We start from the raw sequence: 12,928 nt of genomic DNA, 5'->3' as shown, positions 1-12,928 counted from the left end.
CATGATTGTAGACTCAAAAATGGTGAAAATACTAGTGTTATGCCCAAACATGTTTAACTCTTGGACATATTCATTTTCAATTCTTATACTCTACACAAATATTTGAATATAATAAATCTCAAGGTTATTATATGTGTTTTTGTAAAAATCGTGACTTTTACAGTCAAAACAAAATAAAATATTTTGTATTACAAAACTTTCAAACCGGTTATGGTGTGTTAAACAAACTACAAAGCTTGATATTTTGCTAAAAATAATTTTTATTAGTAAAATAGTCGTAACTATGTTGTCACTATTTGATGGCTTAAAACCTAAGATATTATGCTATTTTTATAACATATGTTACAATTAGACATGTTCACTTATGATTATTTATAAAAAGTATAAGAAATAATTTAACCAAAATGGTATACAAAATAGAATTTATGACAGAAAAATCCGCGTGTCATAATTTGGCTATCATAAAACTCATAAAGCATGAGTAATAAACCACATGTCATGAAATCTGTAAATCGCGTGTCATAAAACTTCAGTCATAAATTCACCCTAGTAATGTCATTTTCTTTATTTAATAATGGGAGTCAAAGTTCGTGTAAATTCGTTAAGGCTCTAGTTAGACACTATCTTCACCGTGCCTACCTAGTGTACATTCTAAGTCCTACATTATAACCAAAATCTCCTGGAGGGAGAGCGAGATAATTGTGCATAGATCTATACGGGGATTGACACCCCCACACCTGAGCTATTTGCTACAGCTAAACGGGGCCAGTGTAGGGTGACAAATATCTTACCTATTCTGACGCCTGAAGAACGTCGTACATGCATAACAATCACATGAGGCATGGTTATAATAACTCACTTAGGGGTTAACAATACTATTTGATTTATGGGAAGCTTACACTTCACCGGTTTTATAAAATAAAATTGTATTTTTCCTCTCGGTACACTATTGTTTTCACTACTGTTCTAGGGTTTAAGACCATAATTTTTCATACAACAGAACATATTGGATTTTCTGGGAACATACGCTTTACAATTACAAACATTGGAAAACCAAGGACATGCTTGCATATATTCACGGTTTGGAACATGTTTTACAAATCAATTTCATAGAAAATATCGGATTTTCTGGTGATATACAAACCATTTTTAATCAAAGATGTTACAAATCTTTTCATACAAATATGCTTATGAACTCACCAACATTCAATGCTGACGATTTTTAAAATGACTTGTATGGTACCTAAGAACCGGATTTACTGCATTTTGGAATTTCTTACTTTATGTTACTTTTGTGTAATTGATGAACAAATACAATATGTGAGCAATGTATGTTGGTATCTCTTAATGTATGTTGTTTGGTTGTTATGTTTCATTCATATTCAATTGTTATGATATTATACAATTACGTCATCTTCCCTCGGACGTTTCCGCTATCATGGTTTAGGGGTGTGATAGAGGTCATTCAATGACTATATATATATATATATATATATATATATATATATATATATATATATATATATATATATATATATATATATATATATATATATATATATATATATATATATATATATATACCGATTTCAATGTATTTTCTACAAATTTCAATAATACCAATAACCTTGATTTTTTATAATTATTTTGCAATATCTATACACCTTTGTATTTTATTTATACGTTCTCCGCATTTAACACGTGTTATAATCTAGTTCAATTAGAAAAGTCAATGGTTGGACATTTCTTTGTCTCAAATAAGGAAAGGTAGGAGGTGTAGAAAATATTGTTTCTTATATAAGATCATATTTCTTATTTTATTTACATATCACTCTTTCATTTTCTTTTCTACTAAACAAAAGTTGTAACTTTTTTTTTAGAATTATTAGCATGTAATTCCTACTTTAGTCATAGACTATTCATTGTCTCATTCGAAAATTGAACCCTTAACATATGGTTAATCCATACGACCCCTTTGGTAAATGATATTATATATTATGGAACACAATGATTTATTTGTCTAGCCTGTTACAAAACGATATACAAATTTATAAGTATCTTAAATTACGAAATGATGTAATGAATTTGGTTATGTCATATATCATGGAATTCATTTTCGTTGATGTCAAAATTCTCATTTAGTGTTGTTAGGTAATTAAATATTTTTTTCCATTAACATGAAGAAAATAGAAAAAATTCTTTAGCGATTCTTGTACATGGATACACTATAAAAGTTCCTACGCGACTACTGTACTAGGTATAGTAGCACAATATTCCTGGGTAAACACTATGCTAATTCCATGATTCGTGGAAGAGTATATATACATATCATAAACTAAACAACAAAGCAATTAGAATAAATACAAGAATAATTACGTCCATAAAGATGAATCGTGTGATCATAACCAATAAAGATATCACATATAATTCTTATATAATTGAATCAGTTATCTTCCTCAATCCTCATTACCCACAGGAAACAAGATGTTATGCGTGAGGTTGTGGTTGACCTAAAGAAGTGTCATTCTTTCTCTTTCGAGGGATATAATATGTGTAATATATTGATGCTAAAGTCATAAAAACCTGAAGTTGAGAATAAAAGTTTTAAGTAAGGAGAAGTCCAAGGAGAAACACAAGGGCAGTAGTAATAAGAAATAAAAGGAGGACAAGAGAAAGAAGAACAGGAGCAAAAGGAGGAAGCAGAATAGAAAGGAGGAAAATAACACCTTGAGCAATCAAGAGGAGAAGGATGACCGCGAGGTCAGCAATGAGGAGAATAATTTTCAGTACTCGAAGCAAGTCAATCCTCATTTTCCACAGACTTTGTGTTTTTTATTTTTCAAAGAGGTATTAAATTGTTGGGATACGTAAAACATGTATATTCTATCTTTTCTCATCAAATTTGCATGTCGTAAATAGTCGACATGTTTGTTGGTCATTTAGAGTTGAAAGACCTTTTATCTCTTAGCCTATTTAAGTTGATGTTATATATATATATATATATATATATATATATATATATATATATATATATATATATATATATATATATATATATATATATATATATATATATATATATATATATATATATATAAGATCGGGTGAATACTCACTTTAAAGTGATGACTCGTGATGACATCTTAAAAAAATTGAAAAAAAAATCTAAAAGAATACAAATCATAAAATCGAGCATAGATTTATCTCTGAGAGAAAAAAATTTGGATCATTAAAATTGAATCATGGATCATAATGATGCAAAATAAAAAATTAAAATTCAATCATGGATCAATTTTAATGATGCAAAAAAAAATTCTAATTTTTTTCTCATGGACATATATCTATGCTAGGTTTTGTGATTTGTATTTTTTTTAGATTTTTTTTTTCAATTTTTTTAAGGTGTCTCACGGGTCCTCGCTTTGAAATGAGTCCTTACAAGAACCGGACCCTATACACGTGTATTGTAAAAGCCTCCATCGTACCAATTGAGAAAATATAAAAAAAAAGTTAAGAATAGGGGAATCATTTTTAGCCACTCATTTATTTTTACCGCAAAAGTCTTCATCGTACCAACGGAAATTATAAAAGGAATACACGTGTTTTTTCCAACAAAACATGTTTGTTTAAACTATGCTATTTATTACCATAATATTTATAAAAACATAGTTTTCTCGTTTTTTTTAATTTTTAACGAGCTATTTTTATAGAAAAATGATTTTAAATATATCAAAATTCAAAATCTTTTATTATCTATAAATAGACATCCATATTGATATAGTTTTAAAATAAAATAAAATATTTACGTTTTTTATAGTTTCAACTATCATTATTCATAAGTGAATAAAAATGCATCAGATTTTTACCAAAGTACATTCGTTATTCACTTATAAATAAAAATAAGATTAATTCTTTTTTTGTTTTTTACAGTTTAAGTATAATGCATTTATGAATATAACATTTAATAAACTTTTACAGTTATATCAACTCGCGTCACATATTATATTCACATATGAATGAAACATGTATTAGCTTTCCCTCACAAGTCATATTCATATACGTAGAAGGCATTTATCCTAATTTAGTTACGGTTCATCTATTATTCATATATGAACAAGTAATTCAAAATTTCAAAACACTTCGTTTAACATACTACTTATTCATATATGAATAACAAATTAACTGTAACAAAAATCAGATAAATGTTTTATTCATATATGAATATAACATATGACGATAACTAATACATGTTTTATTCATATATAAAAACATGTGACGAAAGATGATGTAAAACAAATATATTTTAGGTAAAAAAAAAAAACTTTATTAGGTGATATATTCATAGATGAATGATACTTAAACTGTAAAAAGTTAAGCATAAGTTTTATTCATAAATAAATAGCAAATGTAATGTAATAAACTCTAATACATTTTTATCCACTTATGAATAACGAAAGTTGAAACTCTCAAAAAATAAAATTTTTATTTTATCTTTAAACTATATCAATATGCATGTCTACTTATAGAGAAAAAATTATGATTTTTGATATGATTAAAATAAATTTTCGATAAAAATAGCTTTATAAGAATTAAGAAACAAAAAAAAAAATGTTTTTGTATATACTAAGGTGATGATTAAAATAATTTAAAGAAACATGTTTTGTTGAAAAACACATGTGTATGCGTTATCTATTTCCGCCGGTACGCCAAAGTGTTTTATGGCAAAATAAATGTGTGGCCGAAAATGATTCTTAACATTTTTTTCTTAATTGAACCCTATATATATATATATATATATATATATATATATATATATATATATATATATATATATATATATATATATATATATATCACTGTTGTAAAAATCCCGATCAGGTCCCGATTAATCCTATGCGCTACTCGACTGATTAGAGGGCGCCTAGCGATTAATCCTTACATACATAATGAGTGAAACATTCTAAAACGATGAAATTTGAACATGTTGAAGAATTTTTATCTCAATGGAAACTATTTGAAGCATGATTAGTGTTGCATTAATTATATTAACCTATTTTGTTATCATATTATAGGTATATACGAACTTTGATATGATATTAGACATATTTAATTTCATAAAATTCAACAAATTAGCAATTAATGGTACCCGATTAATCCTCCGATTAATCTCCGCCTAGCCGATTAATCCCTTGACCCCAGTCCACCGACTAGCTAACGTCGAGCGTTTTTTGCAACCTTGATATATATATATATATATATATATATATATATATATATATATATATATATATATATATATATATATATATATATATATATATATATATATATATATATGGTGAGGTTGTATAAAAAAACCATTATTAAAATGGAACCAAGAAACCAATCGTGAACGTCGGAAATCATAATGATCAATGGCCAAGGTAACTAATATACACTTGTTCATTAGACGTACATGCACTATATTATAACAAAAAAACTCACATTTTTTCGTTGAAATTTTTTTAGGACATGTTTTTGAGGAAAAAAAATCGAATATACTGTTGTTCACGATTTTTATCCTCTTTCCATAGAGATCCATATTGATATATATAAAAAATAAATTTTTTCGAAAAATACCTACTTCGTTTTGTTGTTGTTTCTCAATATTTAAATTTATTTTTATCCAAAAAAACTAAGTATACCAAAAATCTCAAAGTTTTGCCATATATAATTAACATCAACATTGATAAAAAAAATTTTCAATCAGTTCAAATTCACTATGTTAATCTGAACAGAAAACTTTCAATTTTAACATTCACTATATAAATCTGATTTACTATTTAAACTCTCTGATAATTCACAAATTAATTTAATTAAATTATATATGAATTGTAATATATTTTAATGAAATTTTATAATATTTTAACGTTTTGATTACTAATAAATTACTTTTGTAAAATCAACAAACGGATTTATTCACATTGTTTATCTGAACTGTATACGATTTAGTTTTCATAATTCACAATGTCAATTTGACTTACTATTATTAACACTCTAAATCTGAGTGGATTCGCAATGTGAATCTGAGTAGATTCGCAATGTGATTCTGAGTAGATTCTAAAAGTGAATTTGAATTGAAAATTCAATTTTTTTACATCAATATGAATGTATAATTAAAGAGTAACTAAAAATATGAATTTTGATATATATATATATATATATATATATATATATATATATATATATATCAATTTTTTTCGATAAAAAACAAACATTAAATTTTTAAAAAACAAAGAAATGAAGTTGGTTTTTTTTTAAAAAATCATTTATTGTCTATCAATATGAAACTCTGTGGAAACCAGATGAAAAATCATGAAAATGATATATTCGGTTTTTTTTTTCCGATAAAAAACATGGCCTAAAAAATTAAAAGGAAAAAAAATCAAGTGGTTTTGTAATAATCTGGTGCATGTGCGTCCATTATAAAAGTCTTCAACCATTTATTCTACCGTTGATCACTTTCAATTTTGACGCTTCGGATTGGTTCATTAGTTCTATATTGAACTTCTCTCTCTCTCTCTCTCTCTCTCTCTCTCTCTCTCTATATATATATATATATATATATATATATATATATATATATATATATATATATAAGTTCAAATAAAAACAACAAATAGTGTGAGAGCGTAAAAACACTATGTTTATGTTATTATTCTATAATGAATGTTGTATATATGTATTGTTGAAGTAATTTTTATATGAATATTAACATTTGATTACTCATATATTTGTTAGATTATAAATTCATGTATGTGTATTTTTGTAGTAATTTCTAATTTTAGTTTTAACATGTGACTATTCTTTTATTCATTGGCGAATAATTACATAAGTTTGTGCATACAAATTTCATTGCAGAATAATAACATAAAATAGTGTTTTTACGTTTTCGCACTATTTACTATTTTTTTAACTATCATATATATATATATATATATATATATATATATATATATATATATATATAGACCCTCCATCATGCTGGCGGAAAAGCGAAAGGAATACATGTGTGTTTTCAGACAAAACATGTTTTTTAAACTATGGTAATCACTATTTTAATATATACAAAAACATAAGTTTTTTTTTAAAGAGTTATTTTTATCGAAAAAACAATTTTAAATATATCAGAAATTATATTGATTATTCTCTTTAAATAGACATCCATATTGACATAGTTTTAATATTTTATATATATATATATATATATATATATATATATATAATGAATGTTGTATATATATATATATATATATATATATATATATATATATATATATATATATATATATTGTTGAAGTAATTTTAATATGAATATTAACATTTGATTACTCATATATTCGTTAGATTATAAATTCATGTATGTGTATTTTTGTAGTAATCTTTAATTTTAGTTTTCACATGTGACTATTCTTTTATTCATTGGCGAATAATTACATAAGTTTGTGGATACAAATTTCATTGCAGAATAATAACATAAAATAGTGTTTTTACATTGTCACACTATTTATTGTTTTTTTTTAAGTATCCTATATATATATATATATATATATATATATATATATATATATATATATATATATATATATATATATGCTGGCGGAAAAGCGAAAGGAATACATGTGTGTTTTCAGACAAAAAATGTTTTTTAAACTATGGTAATCACTATTTTAATATATACAAAAACATAAGTTTTTGTTTTTTTTTTTTTATTTTTAAAGAGTTATTTTTATCGAAAAAACAATTTTAAATATATCAGAATTTATATTGATTAATCTCTTTAAATACACATCCATATTGACATAGTTTTATTATATATATATATATATATATATATATATATATATATATATATATATATATATATATAATTTTATAACGTATAGAACAATGAATTTAAATAAAATCTTTAGAATAATATTAACATTTTTAGAATAATTTTAGAACATATAGAATAATGAATTTAAATAAATTCGCTAGAACAATATAAACATTTTAAATGAGAAATAAATTCTAGAAAATAATGACATAACAAAAATTGAAGAAAGTACTTTAAATAATACATTTTTTGATCAACTCAGAGTACAATCAATACATATATTTGGAGAAATCATGATTTGGAAATCTAGAGATTTTGAACATATTGAAGTGGACAGAAAAACTCTAGGGGCTTTTCAGATATGAACTAAATGTATGAGAGAGTGAAAATTTTATAATGCCTCCACCACTAAAACTTCAACTCAATTTATAGATGGTCTTGAGTTAGATATTGGTAACCAGTTGTTTACCAGATCTTTATTTTTGAATACTTTCAATCTTCTTTTTCAATGTCTTTTCATAATAACAATTCCTTCTTTTAGCTATCTTTTGTCTTCTTGTAATAATTAGAATCTCAAAATGGTGTTATGGTCATAGCAACTTCTACTTTTGGCAAAAGCTTTTGTCTTCATATCATGATTGAGATTAATCAAATAGATTCAAAAATGACTTGTAATTATTTTCTTGATAATATTTTGATAAAGATTTTTGAGAATTATTTTTAGACACACAGTGTTTACACATATTTTTCCCACACTTTTGAAAAACTACTAATCTTGAAAAACATTGAAACGAAATACCTTAAATTGAAGGTATACACCAAACTAAAATTTAAAATATTTTAATCTGAGTATGGATCATCAAACGGGTCTTGAGCGTCGTGAAGTAACTGAGTTCTTGTAGTAGATTCATTTAATTATGTAGGGGATCTACAAATATTTTGTAATAAACGTTGAAGTTATTCTTGTGATGAACCAACAACGTTTAGAATTCTAGCTACTAGTTCAGTGTTAGAATGAGGGGGACCGGTCTTGGTAATTCTGTTTTTTATTGTTGCGACTGATAGACTTCTTGATAATACTTGATTGTTACATTTAAATAGGCTTGAGGAAAGTTGAATTTATCCTACCATTTTAATTTATACTGATAATTTAGCCAATGATGAGATGTGGATTTTTCTTCTTGGTAACTATAGGTCCATGACATGATCCATGGGATTTTGAATATTGTAAGATATACTCAAATTTAGGAATTGGTTAGTCAAATAATTCTTTGAATTTGAGAAACCCTTTTATTATTTCTTCTGGTAAGCAACTTGTATTAAACCCATAAGCTTAAACCAATTAACAAACCATCTTGCGTATACACAATCAATGTTTAAATCTAAGATGATAAACCAGAAATGTGAATAATTTCATACAAGAAATGTGTTGAACCAAGCCTCTTGATAATCATTGTAACAAAAACTAGGATAGGAACGATATCCTACCAAAGTTTTCTGAGAATAGGGATTAATAGCCCAATCGTATGGAGAAATGACTTTGAGAATTTGAGCTTTGCTGAAATCAATTATTCCTTCACGTGAGTTGGAATAGTGAGTGAAAATACAGAACCAGAGTCTTGAAGAACAGTTTGGTAATATTCTCTAGTTTTCTAAGGATTGACATAGAACGTTTTTCCACGACCGAAAAGATAATCGTTAAGAATATGAAAACCTTGATTTAGTTTAGAAATTTGTGAACCTTCTATGAATTGAATTTTTTGAACATAGGATTTTGAATGTCTGGAGTCTTAGCAGCAGGGCTAGAATGAGGTTTTTGAACTTCTAAATAGGATGAAGAAGGGGTTTTGTTAAAAGGACTGACAATTTTGATTGCAGAAAAATTTGGAGTGACAAGTTTCGAATTTTTATTTTGAACAACATCAGTAAAGAGTATTGATTTATTTTATGGGGTCAATGGAGAGAATTTATTTGGACGAGGAGGGAAAAGTTCTAGTTTTTACGAAATAGGTTTCTTGCTTTCTGTTTTTGAATAGGAAGAGGAAGAGGAAGAACTCATTTCCTTTGTAGAAATTCACAAGAAAGAAAATCCGAAAATGAATTATTTTATCCTTTTATAAATTCTATTTCAAAATCAAATTTTCTAGAAGGGCTTTCCATCTAGCAAAAAATTGTGTAGAAATAATATTTTTAACATCTTTCTCTAAAATAGATTTTGCAGATTGACAATCAATTCTTAATAAAAACTATTTTATAAATAAATCATTTTCAAACTTTTTGATTCATATAACAATGCTTAAAATTTATTTTATAACCGTTGAATAATTTTTTTCGGTGTTGTTCTAGGAACCAGAAAAAACATCGAACTAGTTGTTAATGTTTTGAGTTTATCATTTTTTGTTTTAATATACCTCGAAAACATATATCACACGCGTATGTTTCGACAATAATTTTGGCATTTGACTATATCAGTGTGTTTTGAGTCCATGATTCTGTATTATTTTTTAACCTATTATAAACTGGTTTACATATAATTCCTAAATCTTTGATAAAATCATGTATATAATTTAAACATTCCTAGAAATCTTTGAATTTGTTTTTTGTCTTTAATTTCATCGGGAAATTTAGTCGAAAGTTCTAAACTTCTTATTATTGGTCTGATTGTAATTTTGATAATATCACGACCTAAGAATCGAATTTTTTCTTCAAATAAATGCAATTTTGTTGCTGAAATAGCTAAACCATTTTCGTAAATTAATTCATAAAATTTATTTAGATGTTTAATATGTTGATCAACATATTTTGAGATAATAAGAACATCATGAATATAAACAATAGCAAAATTGTTTGTAGGAACAATAATATCGTACGTAATATTTTGGAATTTTGAAAGAGTATTTTTTTTAATCAAGAAGGACATAATATTCCATTTGAAATGTCCAAAAGGAACATTAAAACTTGTTTTATATTTATCAGATTCGTGAAGTGCTATTTGCTAGAAACCAGATTTCATGTCAAATTTTGAAAATATTTTTTGAATCATAAGTTTTTCCAATAAATCTATTTTGTTGGGAATATGATATCTAATCTATTATAAAACTTTGTTTAAAGGTTTATAATTGATAATCAATCTTAGTGACCCTCTTTCTAATTATGTTGCATTCATAACATAAAAGGATGACAAGACCATGGTGATTTTAAAGGTCGTATAAGTTTTTTATGAAATAAGTATAAATTTTTTTACAATGAATTTCTAATTCATTATTCATATGAATGGCTTTTGATTTTGAAGGAATGTCTTTCTCATTGAAAATTTTAATATAAGGTAATTTAACAATATATTGTTTTCTATTCCAAAATGCATTTGGAATATTATAACAAAAATTATTTCAAATTTTAATTTTAAAGTTGTTATTTTTGTCTTGAATATGCTTATCTTTCAGTTGATTAATTATATGTATGTCATTTATTTCATTAATAAGATAGCTTGTTTTGTTTTATAGTTGAGTATATTTATATTTTAGAATTGAATTTGTTCACTAAATTTGAACGTAATTTCTTTGCCAAGAATATTAGTTTTAATCACGTCTTCATGAACATTAAATTGGTATATCATAGTAATAAATGGTGTACCTAAAATTAAAGGAGAAGTGAGATTATTTTACTAAAATTAAATGCATTTTAAAAGAATAGTTTTGATTGTTATAAATATGAACATCTAAAACATTGTAATTTACAATTAATTTTGAGTCTCCTGCTGCATTTAATCTAGAAGAGGTTTTTTCATAAAACTAGGTAGGTACTATTCTTTCTTGAATGCAATTCATATCTACACCACTATCTATTAAGGCTATTAAACTGATTTGAAAATTATCCTTTGCTAGTGTAATCTAGTATCCCATTTTCGAGAAAGTTGTGAATGTATTATTTTTCCAATTAGTATTTCTTCATTTTCTTCTTTCATTTCTATTTCTTGAAAATCATCTCTAGCTGGTAGGGATTGTTTTCCCTTTTCAATAATACAAGTCTATTTTTTTTATTTCTTTTATTTCTTGTTGAACTAGTTTTAAGTCTTCTTCAAGTACTTTAGTAGAAATTGGTTTTTCTTTAGAAAATCTTTCAAAAATGATATTGAGATTAAATAATTCAGTATTATTAGATACTATAGTGTCACTTTCTTTCTTATTATGCCTTTGTTTAATAATTAATTCTTGAATATTTTTATCTTTAATAAAATCTAAGTTTTTAAGTAGTTCTTTATCATTCTGAGTAAGAACATTAATTGAATCATACATAATAACATTAACTGAATTACAATGACGTTTACCACTTTTATGGCAAATAATGATGTTTTTTGATTTTCCTTATGTTTTTTAGATGCCTTTTTGTAATATTTTTAGAGTAGTCTTTTCTTTTTTGAATATTTTCTAAATTATATAGTTTCTATTTTTCTTAAAATATTTTGAGGGTTTTTTCTTATAATTTTATGATTTTGAAGTGGATGGTCCAGATAAGGGTTGATATCCATATTTTTGACAAAAATTTCCTAATTTATTTTTACTATTGATTCTATCTTTTTTTAGTTATTCTTTAAACCTAAGATCAGCGCAGACTGCTAATCCTTCTTTATTAATATAATTAATTAGATCTCCATAAGTTAGATTTTTGATAAGGAATTTGATTATTAAACATTCTCTTAGTTTTTGTCTAATTCTTTCTTCAAATAATTTTGGAAGACTAGAAATAAAATGTTTTTTCCAATAAGTTTTTTTGCAGTCTGGTCTTGAAAAAACTTTAATAAGATTATTATCTTTATACCATCTAAAATCGACGACTTTTCTACAATATAAATTCATTAATATTTATGAAGATTTTTCTTGAAACATAGTAGGATCTCCAACAAAATTTTGATAATAGCAAAATTTGAAGTATTAACAATATCTTCTTCTAACATTGATATATGATGTCCATTTTCTTGTTTTATTATGGTTTTTGTGGTAGTTAAAATTCAGTACTTTTCTTCTGATGTAACATAGAAATCCCACTAGTCTTTAAGAGTGACAGTATAACTAG

This window comes from Lactuca serriola, chromosome 5 (assembly GCF_051521515.1).
Source record: "Lactuca serriola cultivar US96UC23 chromosome 5, Lser_US96UC23_V15, whole genome shotgun sequence".
NCBI lineage: Eukaryota > Viridiplantae > Streptophyta > Magnoliopsida > Asterales > Asteraceae > Lactuca > Lactuca serriola.
Note: the sequence above shows the minus strand (reverse complement) of the source record.